The sequence below is a fragment of the Salarias fasciatus genome, chromosome 15, assembly GCF_902148845.1.
Source record: "Salarias fasciatus chromosome 15, fSalaFa1.1, whole genome shotgun sequence".
NCBI classification, from domain to species: Eukaryota; Metazoa; Chordata; class Actinopteri; order Blenniiformes; family Blenniidae; genus Salarias; species Salarias fasciatus.
This window is the reverse complement of record NC_043759.1, coordinates 2,510,677-2,529,637: the sequence shown is the minus strand read 5'-3', so window position 1 is coordinate 2,529,637 and position 18,961 is coordinate 2,510,677. Positions and strand designations below refer to the sequence as shown.

Genomic DNA, 18,961 nt, shown 5'->3' with positions numbered 1-18,961 from the left:
CAACAACAACAGTCAGACTGCACACAAACAACCAGCTCTCATGTCTCTACAACACAACAACCAGTCCCCGTCCCTCAGCAGACACATGTCCTCTCTTACTTCTGGATCTTTCTGGCTGCTCCTCACAGACTTCACTCCTCCTCCTCTTCCTCTCTCTGTGGACACCAAGCAACATTTCCTCTGAGCAACACAACACACAGCAACGACACAAATATCCAGCTTCACAATCCTGGAGCTGGATCTAAAAGTGAGCTCAACATCTCTCACTCTGGTTTGGAGGAAACAAAAGAAAAACAGTTTCTTACTTTGAGCCTGAAGGTCCAGGTTCACCACTGAAGTCTTCTCCAACACCTTTGGACCGGTTACTCTTCAGAGACACACAGCTGGTTTTAGCTTCAGGCTTTGACCTGATACAAAAATATAAAGGTATCACACACACACACACACACACACACACACACACACACACACACAAAGGATGCCGATCTGGTTTTCTCGCCGTCACACTTTTTTTAACACAACAAATATGATCAGACATTACAAAGACGGCCCCCCGCGGAGTTCGGGATGTATAAGGAAAAGGCAGTGAAGCCACAGCAGCAAACTTTGGCGGAGGTGTTTCAAAGACGAGAAAAGCTACCTCGGAACAGCGAGAAGTCCAGGACATCAACACAAAAGATCGTCGAATTCATTGCATTGGACGACCGACCTCTTTCTGTGGCGGAAAACAAAGGATGTCGTCGCCTGATGGACTTTGTGCAGTCAAGATACGAACTCCCATCTCGGGACTATCTGACGGACGCCGCATTACCGGAGCTACACGAGAGGCTGAGTGAACGCATTCCATCCCTCACAGCTGCTGCAGGCAGCATTTCCTCTCCAACAGATGTGGAGCTGTGATGTGCGTCCAGTGTCTCTGTTCAGTCCTCCTGCTCACTGGACTGACGCCTCTTTCAGCCTCGGTCATGTTGTGCTGCATGCTAACGAGCTCCGCGGCTCACACACAGCTGAACATGTGATAAACATTACTGAAGAAATTTTGAAAGGATGGCAAATACAGAAAGAATGTGTGTATGTGGTTTTAAGAGACAAAGCCAGGGCTGACATGGGGGCGGAGCCTGAGCTGTGCTGCACCTCATGGTGCACCAGGGTTTACTCTCACAGCGCAGCGGGAATGACACTTTGGTCACTGCCAGGAAACTCGTGGCTCATTTCAAGCATTCAGGACATTCAGACGGACCTTCAAACGCCCAGAAGACGTCTGCCGCAGGACGTGGCAGAGAGACGGAACGCCACTCTGCACATGCTGCAAAGCCTCCCGGAGCAGAACCGTCTCCTCAGCGTCTCTGTTGGCGAGCACCGCCCAGCTCCACTCCGGCTGCAGACCAGAGGCTGCTAGCAGCGAAGACTAACTGTCCTGGCCCCGTTCGATGAGGTTATATAGTCAGAGAGAGCAGAGACAGCAGCATGTGAGACCCGCCGTCACAGTGCTGGAGCCAGTTCTGTCTCCAGGAGACCAGAGTGAAGCAGGACTCAGAGCCATGAAGAGCGCCTCCTGCAGGCTGGAAACAGGAGCTTCTCCATGTTGAGAGGGAGCCGCTGCACTGCATCGCCACTTTGGTGGACCAAGATACAAAGATTGGCAAGTCTTAACATTGATTTTGCCAACATTTTTTCATTACCAAGGGGACACGTTGTGTGGTCTGCAGAGCCAGCAGTGGACCAGCGAGTCTAGCCCCACGTGCAAGACCAGCAGAGGCCAGCAGGCCCAGCAGAGGCCCGGCAGAGGCCCGGCAGAGGCCCGGCAGAGGCCCGGCAGAGGCCCGGCAGAGGCCCGGCAGAGGCCCGGCAGAGGCCCGGCAGAGGCCCGGCAGAGGCCCGGCAGAGGCCAGCAACAAACTGGGAAGCCTCTTTGATGACATTTCGGAAGAAAGTGAGGTTGAAACGAGATGTGCCACCTCATCTTCAGTTGTCACTTTATGTGGAATAATGCTTTGTTTTCAAAGTTCTCAGGAACACAGTGTGAAGGCCGCTCTGTTTTGTCTGAAGTCACTTGGAAACAGCGTCTGCTAGTCTCGTGAGATCTAGCTATATGAGATGACGTGGCCGGAAGTCATGCCAGAGTCGGGTTGGATTCTCCTCAGAGCAACAGCCTTGCTCTCAATCAGCTGATTTGTGTGTGCTTCCTCTGCAATCCTCAATAAATCCTCCTTGTGCAGCGTCAACACCTTGACTCGTCATCTTTGGCTCTGATTCAAAATTCCACAACAACTGAAGTGCATAGCTACTTCTCTGAACAAGCCATCCCCAGGTCCGTCAGTCCACCGGAACACCGGAGGGCGCTACACAGAGACCCCCCCTGGCTGCTGTTGCCACCAAGTTCCTGTCTGCCCCTTGCAGGAGTGTGGACAGTGACAGACTTTTCGCTGCTACCTCAAAATGTACTGGATGAGAAGCGAAACCGTTCATCTGCAGACTGACAGAGAAGCTTGTCTTCATTCAGAAAAACTTTCACCTCATTATTGACGGTTCGACAGATAAACTGAGCCCTGGTCCCCCAGACAGAATGGAAGACAGGGAGGGTTTTACACTCCGTTTAAAAGTACTGTTTTACTCCCTACACTCTGCACTGTTTTGTTCAGTATTTGTCTGCAAGTTGAGCAGGAGCACTTCTGAAGAGAAAAAAGGCTCATTTTCATTCTCTCAATGCATGAATCTGTGCATGTGCACAATTAAATTTAAAGTGTAAAAGTTTACACATACTGCTCATGAGTTCTCTCTTCTTTTACTCCCTGTTTTCTTCTTATGAATAAAGAACTTTTTGGGTGAAATTCAGCACCAGCATTGGAAATAAGAGAAAGCATTTTATTTTTGCATTGAATATGAAGCTCAGCTCACTACTGGGTGATTTATTTTTCTATTTCTAAGAATCTAATTTTGTGTAAAGCGAAAGTTTTAGTTTTGTTACGACTTTTGAAATCGAACTATTCTGCAGAAATGGTTTTAAACTATTTTTGTTTATTGCATTGTTCTTCATAAAGTAAAATAAAATGCATCTGTAATTTCGATACTGCTGCCTTATTTTTAATGCTCTGAGAATGTAGGTATCAGATTGGATCGGAAGTCAAAAAATCTGTATTGGGACATCCCTAACACACACACACACTAACTATAACTGCAGCAATGTCCGTCGCCCCCATCACCACCACCAGCAGTCAGTCAGTCAGTCAGTTCACATCACATTCAGGAGTTTCTCCGTTCTCACTGCTTCTAAATCCATCATCACACACTGAACTATCTGAACTGTATCATTGACCATTTCTTGCCCAAACACAGTCGATACACACTGGAATGGAGGAAATGAAATAAAAACAGTTTCTTACTTTGAGTCTGGAGGTCCAGATTCACCACTGAAGTATGGCCATCCATCTTTGGACCGGTCACTCTTCGGAGACGAGCTGAGAGTGAAACAAGAGGATTCAGAAACAGCTTGAATGGTTCAGTCAGTTCACTGTAAACTCAGCGGTTGGAAAGAGATGAACCATGACAGAGGTCAAAGGTCACTCCCACACAGCTCAGTCAGGAGTTTGACAGCAGGTCCAGATGTTCTGTTGGCTCGTTGCCAGATCAGGGAGGTTCTGACAGTTTACACACATTCATTCAACATGAGGGACGGACATGTCCAACCTGGACAGGAAGGTTCACACACCTTACACACACACACACACACACACACACACACACACACACACACACACACACACCAGAAGAGTCCGTTTACTCTGTGGTGGCAGGAAGACACGCTGAAGAGGACAGCTGACGGCTCTTACCTGTCCACACCTGATCTGTCCTCCTCTGTATCCACACCAGACATCTTCAGTCCCTGAGACACACACACACACACACACACACACACACACACACACACACACACACACACACACACACACACACACACACACACACACATTGCGCTCCAGCTGACCATCAAAGAAGCACACACAGCAGCAGCACTTTCTGTGGCGAAACACGGTCCATTCCTCATTATTTGCTGTAATGAACTCAGCCGAATTATCAGAAAACTCACGAGGAAAACGCTGGTATGAGGCACAAACTGAAATGAGGAGTGCAAATATGACGAAAATGAAAGTGAAACTTGAATCGCGTCTTTTACCGGCAGAACGCTTCGGCCCGCTGGGCGGTCTTCAGGCGCTGAAAACACGCAAAATAAAGTACATTTCCCTTCAACACACCATCTGGCTTAATGAGGCACAATTCGGCGTTACTGAATTTATCCTGTCTTCTCTGTATTAGGGTGAGAGACAGAATGAAGTTTGAGGAAGTGTGTACTCATAACAAACTTTGTTTTTCATCTGCTCTGCTCTTGCTGGTGTGTGTGTGTGTGTGTGTGTGTGTGTGTGTGTGTGTGTGTGTGTGTGTGTGTGTGTGTGTGTGTGTCTGTTGGGGGGGTCGGGGGTGGCAATCTTGGTAAAGACTTGGTATTTTAAAGCTCGTGTCCGGAGTTTTGAAAGAGAGAGGTTTTTTTTAATCCAACCCTCCCTCTGCTTTCATGAGAGACCAAGCCACGCCCCTTTAATTGTGCGCGCACATTATCGGGTGAAAATGAGAGCCTCTGAGTCCTACAGCATCCTCCATGTTTAGCTGTTTACGGTGGATGTTCAGCAGACAGTGGATATATTCGAGGTAAGCGGGGCGGCTGCATAGTTAACTCTCCTCTGCTGGGCGAGCGGCCGTGCTCTCTGGCTGCGACACACTTTGATGGACAACACGAGAATGCGGAAGCTCGAAATCTATTAGCTGAAGCTGACAAGCGCTTTTTCGGATAACATGGGGGTCTATGAGACGAAGGCGGGGCTCATCAATAAATTTTTATATTGCTTTATGCTAATATTATATTGTAGTATCGAACCAGACTGACACATTTAAGCTCTGTTGAAAAATTATACATACATTGGAAACGAACGGAAACTCCGGACACGAGCAGAGTGCTCCGCGGAAGGATGTACCAGCGCACAGCAGCTGAGTCTATGCTTCTACTGCTGTGCGCCGGTATATCCTTCCGCGGAGCACTGCGCACGCGCAGGTCTGTGTGTATCAAAACCTTATTTTAATGGATTAAAAAGGAAAAAACATCTTTTAGAATGTTTTTTAACCATTCGGATTTACTTCACATGCTAATACGCCATCCCCTGGATCACTGGAAGGAGTATTTTGCCCACTTTTGTCAGTCCGGCTCTGTTTCCTCGTCACCTCCCGCAGTTGAGCTAAGCGAACTACGATGCTAACAGCTGGTAGCCCGCGGCTGGACGAAAGGACACAATAAAGGTATTTATGAGCTTATCTCACTGTGTAAATGATCGGGATAGGGCGTGGGTCCAAAATCTTCAGAGTATTCCTTTAACATATTTGTAGGAGCCATTTATCATTTTCTTTCTTGACCACCAGGGGGAGCAGTACAGGGAAGTATAGAGGGACAGGTAACAGTCTTTCACCGTGTCCGAGCGGCGTGTGGGATCTTGTTTGTGATGGTGAAAATTGTATCGGTGAGCTTTCCGGCTCCAGTTTGATTGAACGGTGGATTGTGTGTGCACCAAAGGAAATAAATGGGTCGCAGCACCCAAACGCAGAAAGAGCGTGAACGTGATTGATTGACTTGCCGTGGGGGCACGCGTTAGAGACGATTCTCCCTCTACACCTCAGGAGCTCAAAGTGTAGCAGCCCTATAGGGAAAGGGCTCTACAATGTTCCTGCTGCTTACAGCTTCTTAATGGAGAAAGAACTAACTTGAGAACCTCTTTTGGCTGAAATATATTAAATACACGAATTACTTAGTTCTGCTGATCATGTCTTCTAACAAACCATGAAAATTATCAGTATAAAAGCTGATATTAAATCACCACGTTATTCATTCTGATACATTTTGAGCTTTAAGATATTTTATTTACTCTGTTTCAGTGCGTTCCTGCCGTAACCTGTCCTCAGCGCTTCATTTCTTCGTTTTTCTTTATTTGCACTACGCCACGTTATGGCGCACTCAACGGTAAGTAAACCCCCAAACATTCTTCTCCACGATTCAGCAACGACGCTCCGTCCTTCTACGCGCGCACTGAACCAGGGTCAGTGCACGCCATTCACATGTACGCGCAGGGGGCAGGTCGAACGGCGAAGGGATTTGATTGGTTTTAAAAAACAGTGTGCCGGAAAGGCTATTGGTTGCTGTTTTTCCCGTTTTACTCCTGCTGTAGATAGCGGATATTTTCCAAACTACTTTAAAGGTGCCTTAAGGAGTTTGCACGTTTTATGTGAAACAGCGCCCCCTGCAGGCCTTGGGCGTAATGCAGCTTAGTGAAAAACTCGTCCCTGTGGCTCGAGTGCACGGAAGAGGGGAACTCCGTCTTCGCTCGTTTAGAAGCGCTCAAGTAAGATTTAAGTTCCTTCTACCTGGTGGAGTCTGTGTGGAGCTGTGGCAGTGCTAGAAGCCAGTCTGTTCTTACTTTCTGGAAGATCCTGCTCAGTTGTTGCTCACTAAGCATCTGGCGGAGTAATGGCGGACAAAGCAAAACTTATCCAGCCGGAGCGCGCATTACGTCATTCCTTTCAAATTCTCCCCAAAAAAATGCTGGAGCCGGACCGGCACTGCAACTTTCAAGTGACAATTTAGCGCTGTTAGAGGTACTTGTAATGAATATGTCAGGGCACATTGTACACATCTTTAAAAATGTGTAACATATTTATGGTGGAAAATAAGTATTTTTAAGGTTGTAAAACTCCTTAATGCACCTTTAAGAACACGCTATGAATTGCTTCCCATCGGGTCTTAAAGATCATTTTAACCAGTATTTTAAAAAAATGTGTCTCATTCAGATCGCCAACCCCAGCTTTAAATATAATAATAGTAATTATAATAATTGTGATAACAATAGATATAGCAATGCAACATAATAATGATGATCAGAATCATACAGTCATAATATCAATAACAATGAAGTACAATATTCATCCTTTAATCATTTCTCTCAATAAAAATCTCAATCACACTGAACAGTTCATGAGTTTATTTCATTCTGTGTGTGTGTGTGTGTGTGTGTGTGTGTGTGTGTGTGTGTGTGTGTGTGTGTGTGTGTGTCCTCCATGTCTGACCTTTATAATAATCTACAACAGAAGCTGAAAACTGATGGATTTATGATCACATTTCCATTGAGACATTTCATTCCTCACTGTGCTGCGGAACCGAGCTCCACCCTGCCAAGATGGCCGCCAGCGGGCATGTTGGCTCCACTTCTCAGCAGCGTGAATGGGGCGCCTACGTATATGACGTCTGTGCCCACAGGGACCTCAGCAAGATGGCCGCCCCTCAGGCACGTGACCTCCAGCTGCGTCATGATTAGAGGTCAACCGATATGGGTTTTTTGGGGGCCAATGCTGATGTTTTCCAAATTTGGGCAGCAGATGCCGATATGCATAGCCGATTTTTCCAATTTGATATTTAGGCTGATTTTTTAAAAAGTATTTATAAATATTTATCACATTTTTGTGAAACGCAGCAATTTCTGAGCAACTAAAAGAAATCTATTACAAGTCGTGTCCAGTTCTCTGAACATTTATTCAGCTTTCAAAACAATGAACTATTTTGTCTGAGTAAACTCACAATGTAACAAGCAGTAGTAAACATTCACACTCTTCTTAAAGTGTCAAAAAAGAAATTTAAACTTTAATATAATTTGAACAAAAGTAGTCAGAAACAAGGCTGTAAAAAAAGCCATACATACAAATAAAAACATAACTCCGGTCATGCATTATGTGGAGGAATGTGTGGATGGCTAATACATGCTTTAGAAAAAGCCCCATGATTGATTATTTACTCTTTTATTTACTCTCGCCATTTCCTCCTATTTACTTTGTTCTGTTGTTAACTACAGCAGTGAAGTGTTTTCACCAACACGGTTGAACACGCATAAGTAAAGTCAGCTTAGCCCACGCTAATCTCTTACTGCTAAATCTTATCACAAAGTAGCATTTGAAGTTAACAATATGCAGGGTTTCCGCCAGACCTTTTCAGTCCGGGCGCCCTGCCCACGCTAAATTGTGCAGCGCCCGGACAACAGAGAAAAAGAAGAAAGAAAAAAAAAAACTCCGATGGTTGAACACGGCAGCGTTAGCACCGGGGCACCACGTGATCCCCGGCCAAACTTTTTTTCTGCAGTAAATAATGATATTCTGCAGACTGGAGCCATAGAGCCACAAAAACGTTGAAATGTTCAACAAATCCATTATTCATTGCAGACGCAACAGGTGCAGCTTTTTTCACAGCCTGGATTCCACTGAGCACGCTCTGCTCTGAAGTACATGAAAGCAGCAGTGTGCCACAGGGGTCCTTTCTTGAGGGGCAGCTTCAGCTGCCCGCACATGTGCCTGATCAAAAATCAAAATTTTATACAACGAATCAAAATCGACTTTTCAAAAGAAAATACGGCCGATGGCCGATGGAGAAAAATGTCCAAATATCGATCTGATATATCGGCCGGTCGATAAATTGGTCGACCTCTCGTCATGATGTCATGATGTCTGTGGCCCCGCCCCCCGCTGTGGGTGAGGTCACAGAAGTTTGGTCCCTGTTTCCATAGACAAAATAAAGAGTAGACCCCGCTTGGGCGCTGCGCAACGAGAAATACGACCGCCATCTTGGTCGAGAGGTGCAGACGCTCCAGTCATTCCTACGGGGATTCAGCCAGAGCTGTGTGACACCTGTGTGTGGGACGGTAGCGAGAAGGGCTCAAGGAATAACTTTTCACAGATAGGATTAAATGTTTTTTCAGAATTACACCGTCATTTGCAAACAGCTCGCTCATTAACAATTATAGGAACTTTTAGGAACAGATTTGCATTAACTTGAAAAATGAGAACCAAGTGGTTCTAAGAAACTTTAAAGGTGCATTGAGGAGTTTGCACGTTTTATGCGAAACAGCGCCCCCTGCAGGCCTTGGGCGTAACGCAGCTTAGTGAAAAACTCGTCCCTGTGGCTCGCGTGCACGGAAGAGGGGGACTCCTCCCTCGCTCGTTTAGTAGCGCTCCAGTAAAATGTAAGTTCCTTCTACCTGGTGGAGTCTGTGTGGAGCTGTGGCAGTGCTAGAAGCCAGTCTGTTCTTACTTTCTGGAAGATCCTGCTCAGTTGTTGCTCACTAAGCATCTGGAGGAGTAATGGCGGACAAAGCGAAACTTATCCAGCCGGAGCGCGCATTACGTCATTCCTTTCAAATTCTCCCCAAAAAAATGCTGGTGCCGGACCGGCACTGTGACTTTCAAGTGACAATTTAGCGCTGTTAGAGGTACTTGTAATGAATATGTCAGGGCACATTGTACACACCATTAAAAATGTGTAACATATTTATGGTGGAAAATACGTATTTTTAAGGTTGTAAAACTCCTTAATGCACCTATAAGGAATAAAATAGAATGAAAAAGGAAGAAAGTGAGCTCTTTTTTAAGATTATTTTGTGGTGATCTCCTGTTTCGTTTTGCATATTTGCTAAAGAAAGAAATGTGAGGAAGAAGTGGGAGATCGCTCCAAGGACTGGAGAAATTCCGAGCAAGTGACTCATCTGTATAGTGAGGCTTCAGAGAGCAGGATTTCCACAGGACAGGACCGGACAGGACAGGACAGGACAGGTTGTCCGCCTTAGAGATGGCGTTATTCCATCCACCTTTTTTTTTTTTTGCACATATAGTCAAAACAATATGACTTTGTGCATGGGAACGAATAAAAAAAAGCCAAAAAGCTTGTACAAATGCTGCTCCTGCACAAACTCAAAGTGAAAAAAAATGAAATGGCCATGTAAAAGTCATACATAAGATAAAATTCAGCAGAAAAATAGAAAAAGAAAAATAAAGAGAAAAGAACAAAGAGAAATCTTACAAAAATATAAACAAAGAAAAAAAAGAAACAACCTAAAGCAATTCCCATGTATCTCATGTATCTGTCATTGTGTTTAGATTAGGTCAGATATTGCAATATTAAACTGTTCTTTAACCCTTTAAGCTCGGGGCCATTTTCGCCTAAAAGTTCAACTGAAGACATACCCAAAGTAAAGTGAATGCTGTTCTTGAACTGTTTGGAGTACATGCATGGTTGGGGTCTCATTTGAAAGCTGACAACCTGTATTTTCACCCAGTGCAGTCAGAATTACTCTTGGTGCTACTGGCACAGAGTTATTTATGTTGCAGCACACTGAATTAGGATGAATTTCATTCTCGCCTGAATTTTTTTCCTCATAAAACACCTGGAAATAAGTGTGGAAGCACTGTGAGAGCTTGAAAACACAATTTTGCTGAAGCCTGGGGTCTTACATAGTTCAGGTCAAAATGTCAGAGCAGTAATACAAGAAATGAGTGCTTCACACATGTATTTGTACTGCTATGCCCCGGCGGCGTCAATTTTGGACATCCTCTGTATACCCTCTGGATGCCCTCTGTACAATGGTATATGTTGGTTTTTGGCCCATTTTTACATTATTTTCACTCCAAAAACTCATAAAGTACTCAAAAAATCACTTCAGATAGGCTTCAGTGTGGGATAAGGCCCTCAGATTGAGAGGAGCAGGGACAGACAGCAGGTGCATCCATCAGCAGATGTCTGAGAAGTCACAAAACCCCGCTCGCGGGCCAGCCAGCCATTCAGCAAGCTCATTGGCTACCAGCCCTGTCAGGCAAACGTTTCTACCAACGTGATTGGCTCAGAATACGTTGATGACGAGTGATGACGACCGATGACGTGGGTCCATCAGTCTCGGCAGCGGTTGGCTGGTTAGCCATCGGAGGGAGGGATGAGTCACTTGATTGGTTGAAATATGACGAATAAGCAACGGAAACAGATCAGTCGCCATATTGGATATCCTCAGCACGAGGGAGAGACGTCTGGATGTTTTTATCTGATAAAAAAATGGATTATTATCGGACGCGCACGCGGAGAGACGTGCCGCCTGCGCGCGCGCGGTGGCACGTCTAATTCTGGATTATTTGCTTATTTCAAGACATGTTTTGGACAAAAGGCTATACTTTCTAGCTTTGTCTGGATGCATACGTTTGTACTGTGGCAGTTTTTGCTGGATTGTCTGGATTATGGATCATCATATTGCAATATTAAACTGTTCTTTAAAGGAGCACAGCGCAAGTCACTCACCAACTCACCGCCAAGCCGCGAGGCAGTCACAACAACAATGCTGCTTCCGTAGCTCCGGCTTTACCTAGACATAGATCTATAGACATAGATTTCTAGACGTATTATCTAAACACGCATGCACTTACCGAACATATATCTGCATATATGACATATCTGTCGACACTGGGCTGTCGTGGAGGAGAGGCTGAGTGGACCATGATGAAATATTGGTGAAACTAATGAGCTTTTGGACAATTGAAGCCGTTTTAGGAGTGGCTATATATAAATCCCCCTCTGCTAACAGTGCTAACACTGCTAAAGGCCTCAGTATGCTCCCCCATCGCCGCAACGGCGTTCCTACGATGTCTACGCCGTAGCCCTATGACGGGCTACGCCGGGGCTTGACGTGCGCCTCCTAAAAATTGTGACTTCGCATTGAGACGATGCGTGATGACGTGAACGTCGAGGGCTGTGATTGGTCCACTTTCGCGTTGTTTATAGAATAAAGTAGAACTCACCCCGAATGCTTTTCTGATCCGAACAGTGCTTCAGGAGGAATTTAGATTGCAACACCATACATAATCACACAACATTGTGATCGGGGGGGTGATCGGAGCGGAGCGCTGCAGCGTGCGGTCCCTCTGTCTGTCGCCCTGTCACCCTCTCTCCCTGTGTGTGTGTGTGTGTGTGTGTGTTTATCTGAAAAGGAAAACCGAAAAGCAACATAATTTATGTTATTTTACTTCATTTTAATTTGAAAATTGAACGGATTCTCTCGTATTTTCCGTTCCCGACTTCCTGTGAGGTGCAATCTGCTCTGTCCAGCTTTACAACTGGTGGTGCACGGCGCGCGTGGCTCGCGGAGAAAATAGAGAGGAGCGGAGTGGCTGTGCTCCACGGCGCGAGCCGCTACGCACGCGGTGGTCCCCTGTGTCTCCTGTATGAACCGTCAGATAGGTTAACAGGGGCACCGATCTGACAGTTGGTGCTTCCCACTTCCACGTCAGAAGCGGCGCGTCCTGTGTGAGCCAGGTGTTTGTCGCCCCTTGTTGGTGGGCCTGCCCAACCATGTGAAAGACTCCCGATCTCTCAATGATAAAGAATCCTTTAAAAAATTCCTGGATCCAGACAGTGATCCAGATCATCACCAAAATTTAATCAATTCTAAGTTAGCCCAAGATCCACCTTTCCACAAAGTTTCATTGCAATCCGTCTATTACTTTTTCTGGGATCTTGCTAACAAACCAACCAACCAACCAACCAACCAACCAACAAACCAACAAACCAACCAACAAACCAACAAACTGACATGATTAAATAACCTCCTGGCGGAGGTAATAAACCAAGCAAGGAAATTCAGAGCAGATGTGAAGCATGAAGCATGAAATCAGTCCATCGTCCAGTTTCCAGCTTTGAATGACTCTAAAAGCAGCTGAATCTCAAGACACAAGGAGACAGAGAGGCCATTAAAACGAAAGTTACGTATGTAACTACGGTTCTATGAATCCCGGATGACTGCCAGAGGCGGTGCTTCAAGCACTGAATGATCATTCTTGCATATGCACATGTCGAGGCTAAATAACAACAATGTCACCTGGTGACCTCTGGTGAGTTTATAAAGTCACGTGACACCGGAGACTCAGTCCCAAGAACCTTCTCGCGCTGCACGAGGATTCCGAGGGACTGAACGCTCTGGCGGTCATCCGGGATTCATAGAACCGTAGTTACATACGTGACTTTCATTCTATTTCATCCCTCCTGACGCCAAAGGCGGTGCTTCAAGCACTGGATGACAAGAGTCAACAAGGTCCCGAGGAATCAATGGACCCACTCATGCACCGACCTCAGTCAATTGAAGGGCGATGCTGGCGCAGAACGCCGTCCAGCGGTTGAGCAGCAGCCATGTTGACACAGTAGAACCTGGTGAAGGTGTTGACTGACGTCCACGACGCAGCGGCACACGCAGCCTCCAGCGGCACCCCGGCTGTCACCACCCAGGAGATGGAAACGCTCCTGGTGGAATGGCACCTCACCCCCGGAGGCAGCGGCTGACCACAAAGAGCATAGGCTTCCGTGATGACACCCACCACCCAGTGTGACAACCGCTGTTTAGACAGTACCTGACCCACCCGTGGCCCAGCAAAGCACACAAAAAGGCTGTCAGACCTCCTAATAGACGCTGTCCTTCGCAGGTAGATGGACAGAGCACGTACAGGGCAAAGATGTTCCCAGGAAGAACCCGAGTCAAAACGGGCCAGGTTCAGTGGCCCCACAGCAGCTGCCGAGGGCACCTTAGGAACAAAGGAGGGGTTAGGCCAGAAAGTAACCTCCGAACCATCAGGATGCCACCGACAGCAGGACTCATGGGCCGAGAGGGCCTGCAATTCCCCGGCACGTTTAGCCGAAACCATTGCCCGGAGAAACGCGGGCTTCATCGACACCCGCTTGAGGCCCACCTCAGTCAGCGGTTCGAACGGCGGAGAGCGCAGTGCCTCGAGCACCAATGAGAGGTCCCACGGAGGAACCACATGATGGGTCGGAGGCCGCAACCGCCGGGCACCTTTCAAAAACAAGGACACTAACTTATTGCCCCCAACAGTAGCACCATCCACCTCAATGTGCTAACATGAAATGGCCGCTACATATACCTTCAGGGTAGAGGGAGACCTCCCCTTCTCCAACAGGTCCTGCAGGAACAACAGGACTGACACCACCGGACAGTGTTCAGGGTCCAGTCCTCGCTCTTGGCACCATTCAGCAAACAACTTCCACCAGTTGGCGTACAATGATCGTGTGGAAGGTGCCCGTGCACAAGTAATAGTGTGACCCACGCCCCTGGTGAGCACAGAAAAATCTACCACAGGCCATGCAGCGGCCAAACCCAGAGCTGGAGGCGACCGGGATCGGGGTGCCAGACGCGGCCGTCCATCTGGGACAGGAGGTCTGCCCTGCAGGGGAGGCGCATCGGAGAGGCGCAGCAGAGCCTCAGCAGCAATGGAAACCAGGTCCTCCCCGGCCAGAACGGGGCCACCAAGAGAAGTATGTGGCCCTCCTGGGACACCCTGCGGAGAGTCGGAAATATGAGGGGCAGAGGAGGGAATGCGTACAGGAGCTGCTGAGGCCAGTCGTGCACCAGCGCATCCTGACCAAGCGGACTGGTGCTGTCCGCCAGGGAAAACTAGAGTGGGCGTCGCAACCACCAAAGAGATCCACTTCTGCCCTGCTGAAAGACCTCCAAATCAGGGTCACGACCGCGGGATGCAACTTCCACTCCCCCGGCAGCAATGACTGTCAGGAGAGGAAGTCCGCCACCTCGTTCTGCGGCCCCGGGACGTGCGCCGCCCGCAGCCCCGCCAGGCGCGACTGTGCCCAGGTAAGCAACCGAGCCGCCACCTGAGTCAACCGCACGGACCGCATTCCACCCATGTGGTTGACGTGATAAGACCACAGACGTGTTGTCCGAGCGGATTAAGACGTGCCTGTCCCGCAGACACGGAAGCAACCACCGCAGGGCAAGAAAAACCGCGAGCAGCTCCAGTACATTGATGTGCTCGCCTCGGAGCTGAGGGGGCCACCTCCCCTGCACCACACGGCCCTGCCACGTCGCACCCCAGCCCATGGACGAGGCTACCGTGTACACAACCTCGCGGCACGCCTGTGGGGCCCCCAACCGCACGCCTCGGTTGAGCCACAGGCTGTCCCGCCACGGAACCAGGGACAGGAGACACCTCTGTGACACCAGCACCCGCGTGCGCCTGTGTGTGAGCCGCGTCGGATCCAGCCGTAGGCCATTCATCCACATCTGCAAAGGCACCGGTAGAGCAGGCTCAGAGGAATAACAGCCGAAATTGAAACCAGTTTCCCCAAGAGGCGCTACTCCGGAGTAAAACACCCCACCGCCGGCCCCCCCGACTCACGGATGCCCCCTGCAGTCCTTCGAGGACCTGGGGGGGCGGCGCCCCCTGTGCCCTGGTTGCGGTGAACGGGAAGCCGGGGCTCCCCGCCAATCACCCCACAAGCCCTCCAACCTCGAACTGGGAAGCCAAGGAACGGCGAAAGGGTCAGAGGAAGGGGTGCAAACCCTGGGGCCAGGCCCCTGCGAGCTGACGCGTGGAGGAGCTCGCCGATGAAGGCCCACCAGCTGCTGCCACGTATGGGTGGCCTGCGCCATACGCTGCAGAGCCTCCAGTGCAGCAGAGTCAAAAAGCTCACCCGGGAGGACAGGCAGACCTTGCAGGGTTCTCCTACAAGATTCCGTCAGGGGGGACTGCGCCAACCAAACCTGTCTACGAGCCTGAACCAAGGTAGACAGAAGGCGACCTAATTCCCGGGACATGAAGGCAAAAGCCTGTAGGGAAGCGTCAACAAGGCCCTGCGTAGGGGAGTCCACCTACACAGCTTCCAGAGAAGACGCCAGGCCCAGTAGCAGATGGGACATAGAATTAGCAATCAGCCCCATCCAAGCCCCGCCTCATAAGCCCTGCAGAGCAGCTCATCAGTAGCTCGACATTGAGGACGCGGGCACCTAGCATCCGTCCGCAAGGCCTCATCTGGGGGCACGATAAGGGAGGCCACGGCAGGCTCAACAGCCGGCATACAGTCCAACCCAAACCTAGCAGCTTCCTGCATCGAGGCAAGGGCTATGCCATCAGCGGTAGGTTTAGAAAAGGCCCTCATATCGGTCCAGCAGGCATGAAGCTGACCGATATATTCTGCCGACGGCGGCACCAAAAAAGCCGTGGCAGCAGCCTGCTGCCGGAAGAAGGCACAGGTTGCCGCCGACTGCGTGGGAGGTGTGTCGAGATGCAGACGTGCCAGCGCCGTGCGAATTGCGGAGACGGCGGCATTATCCTCGCTCTTCGCAGAAGAGGCAGACGCCCGAAAGCCCCCCTCAGAAGCCTCCGGGCTCACATCCGGCGGCCCAAAAAACTGCGAGTCACATTCCTGAAAATGTGAATCTGACGCTGCAACAGAGATGGCATCCTCCTCACAAAGAGAGGACCTGTCTGCAGTGTGAAGTGCAGGGGCGTCCTGGTGCCCCTCAGCACCCTGAAGGGCCTGGAGGAGGGCCTTCATCTGAGCCAGTTCAGACGTCAGATTGTCGACCTTCACTGTCAGTGCAGAAGAGTGGTCCGCCTTGGACCGCTTCCGTGGAGCCGTAGAAGCATCCCCAGCAACGAAGCATTTACGTGGGGCGGAAGAAGCGTCTCCAGCGGCGGAGCGCCGTACCGCAGGCGCAGCGGGAAGCAGAGCAGAGGACGATGCCGGCGCCCGTGCCGTCGTACCCTCCAATGCGGCTAGACGAGCTGTACGTAGAGAGAGGGGCATAACGCTGCAGTTCAGACAAGCATCGTCCGTAAGGCCCTCCCGCAGGTGAGCCATTCCCAGACAGGAAGGGCACAGATCATGCCCGTCGTCTTGTTGGAGGGGAGCCACACAGTCCCGGCAACAGGGTGAATCCAGCATAGTAAATGCTAACTGGATGCCAGATCAGGCGTAGGCGCGACTGACTGCAAATTACCCAACAAAAAGAGCCACATGAGCGAACACGCTGCCGGTGGAGATCCGAAAAGGGAAGGAAAAAAAGGCGAGCAGGCAAGAAAAGAGAAAAAAAAACAAAAAAAAAACAAGAAGGAGCCGGACACGGCAATAACCCAATTAACACTGCACAACAAGCCGGAACGGCTGCAGCAAAAACAGAAAGTCATGCCAAAAACGGCAACAGACAAACACAATGAGCTTCCAAACCGTGAACGGCAGTAGGAAATACTCACCCACGCTGAGACAGGACGCACCACGTTGCCGCAGACAGCTCACGTAGCCCCGGACCGCACGCAGCTAGGTCACGGGCCAACAGCAGGGGAAAAAAGGGACTGAGTCTCCGGTGTCACGTGACTTTATAGACTCACGTGGGTCACGGGAGGTCACCAGGTGACGTTGTTATTTAGCCTCGACATGTGCATACGCAAGAATGATCATTCAGTGCTTGAAGCACCGCCACTGGCTGTCAGGAGGGATGAAATAGAACTCACCGTTTGTCCTCTGGACCAGTCAGATGGAGCAGAGGTCCGAGACCCAGACCAGGTTTCACTCTGATCTCTGCAGTCAGAACAGCGGCTTCATGTCAGAGTTGCGATGAAAAAGAGAAGAAAGCTGTAAAGTGAAGGAGCACACTTCTCTCCAGCAGTGGAACAGGGGGTGGTTTGACAGGAGACGCAGTTCTGCTCAGGTGCGGAAATGCAAACATGGCGGGTTGCCAGGTCTGACGAGAAATCAGCCCACAGTTCAAAACAGACGCACCAAGTCCAGCAGTGCTGCTGCTGCAACGCAGTGGAGTCTAATGCTAAAAAACACCATGATCATTCAGTGAAGGTGTGTGTGTGTGTGTGTGTGTGTGTGTGTGTGTGTGTGTGTGTGTGTGTGTGTGTGTGAGTGAGTGAGTGAGTGAGTGAGTGAGTGAGTGAGTGAGTGAGTGTGTGTGTGTGTGTGTGTGTGTGTGTGTGTGTGTGTGTGTGTGTGTGTGTGTGTCCAAAGTGAGAGCTGTCAATGAGCAAAAGAAAGACCACAATCTGAAAAAGTTGTTTGGAATCAGGTTTTCAAAAGTGTAAAAAAAAAAAAAAAATCAGAATTTGTAAAATTGCTGAATGTAATCAGACTCATTGATGAGTACAAAGATATTCAGAGTTGTAAAATTGACACATTCAGTTTGACAGCTCAGACAGCATTAAAGCTCATGTCCGGAGTTTCTGTTCGTTTCCAATGTATGTATCGTTTTTCAACAGAGCTGAAATGTGTCAGTCTGGTTCGATACTATCATATAATATTAGCATAAGGCAGGGGTTTTCAAAGTGCGGAATAGCGAGCCTCCCCAAATAGAAGTCAAAAGGATGGGGGCCCCCTTTACCCGCTTACTCATATCGTCTGAGCGCGGGGGGGCACGGGGGGGGGGGGGGGGGGGGGGGGGGGGGGGGCTATCAATACTGCTTATCAGTACAATTCCTTATCAATTCTCTTAGCGATTCTCATTGAGTGAGATATGAAACAATACAAATGGGGGTTTGCATTAACTCTTTAATATCTTCATCCTGAACAGAAGAAAAAAATATCCATGTCATGAAAACTTTTCAAGCTGCAGTCGCCCCAGTTTCATCTTTTGGTGTGAAATCCAGCCAAACTCTGGAGCTGCTTCCTGACGCCAGGCTGGAAAGCTCCAAACAAACTACATGCCTGTGCCTGTCTGGTCCAACTCTGCAGCTCTGTCACTCACACAGAGTGTCACACAGACACACACTCTCAGTGTGTCTGCTGTTAGCTGATGGAGGTTGCCAGATCTGCCCCAAATATAATGTAAATTCCATCCAACAATAGAAAGCAATCCAGACCTCCATCTCTGAAGAAAATCATTGTTAAAACCATAAAAACTGGATTTTCATTTAAAAAAAAAACACACACATCACAAACATATAGCATTCCATCAGCCCACCTCGGGTTCAAGAGAAGCTTGATTGTGCAGAAACCCGTCCAATCTGGCAACACAGCCGCTCCAGTCATGGAGCTCTGATTTGTGCAATTTCTTGTCGTTTGAATTTCCTACAATGAGTAAACCTGTACCTGTATGAGTAAGTAACCTGTTTTAATGCATAGAATGATAAGATCGCGTTGTTTGTCATATATTCTACCAGAAGAATTACAAAAAGCAATGTGAAGGCAAAAACACGACACAGATTTTATTTTGAAATCACCGATTTAGGAACACGTATCTACTTTACATCTGGCACCGACTTG

General features: G+C 48.8%; 1 long non-coding RNA gene across 1 annotated transcript; it reads right to left on the bottom strand.

The window, feature by feature from the left end:
- Window positions 1-100: 100 nt before the first annotated feature.
- LOC115402460 (uncharacterized) lies at window positions 101-17,388 on the bottom strand. The gene is made up of 5 exons (XR_003933107.1): window positions 17,209-17,388; window positions 3,831-3,883; window positions 3,384-3,458; window positions 306-407; window positions 101-155 (listed from the first exon to the last, which is right to left on the bottom strand). It is a non-coding gene; the product is annotated as an uncharacterized LOC115402460 (long non-coding RNA).
- Window positions 17,389-18,961: the final 1,573 nt, after the last annotated feature.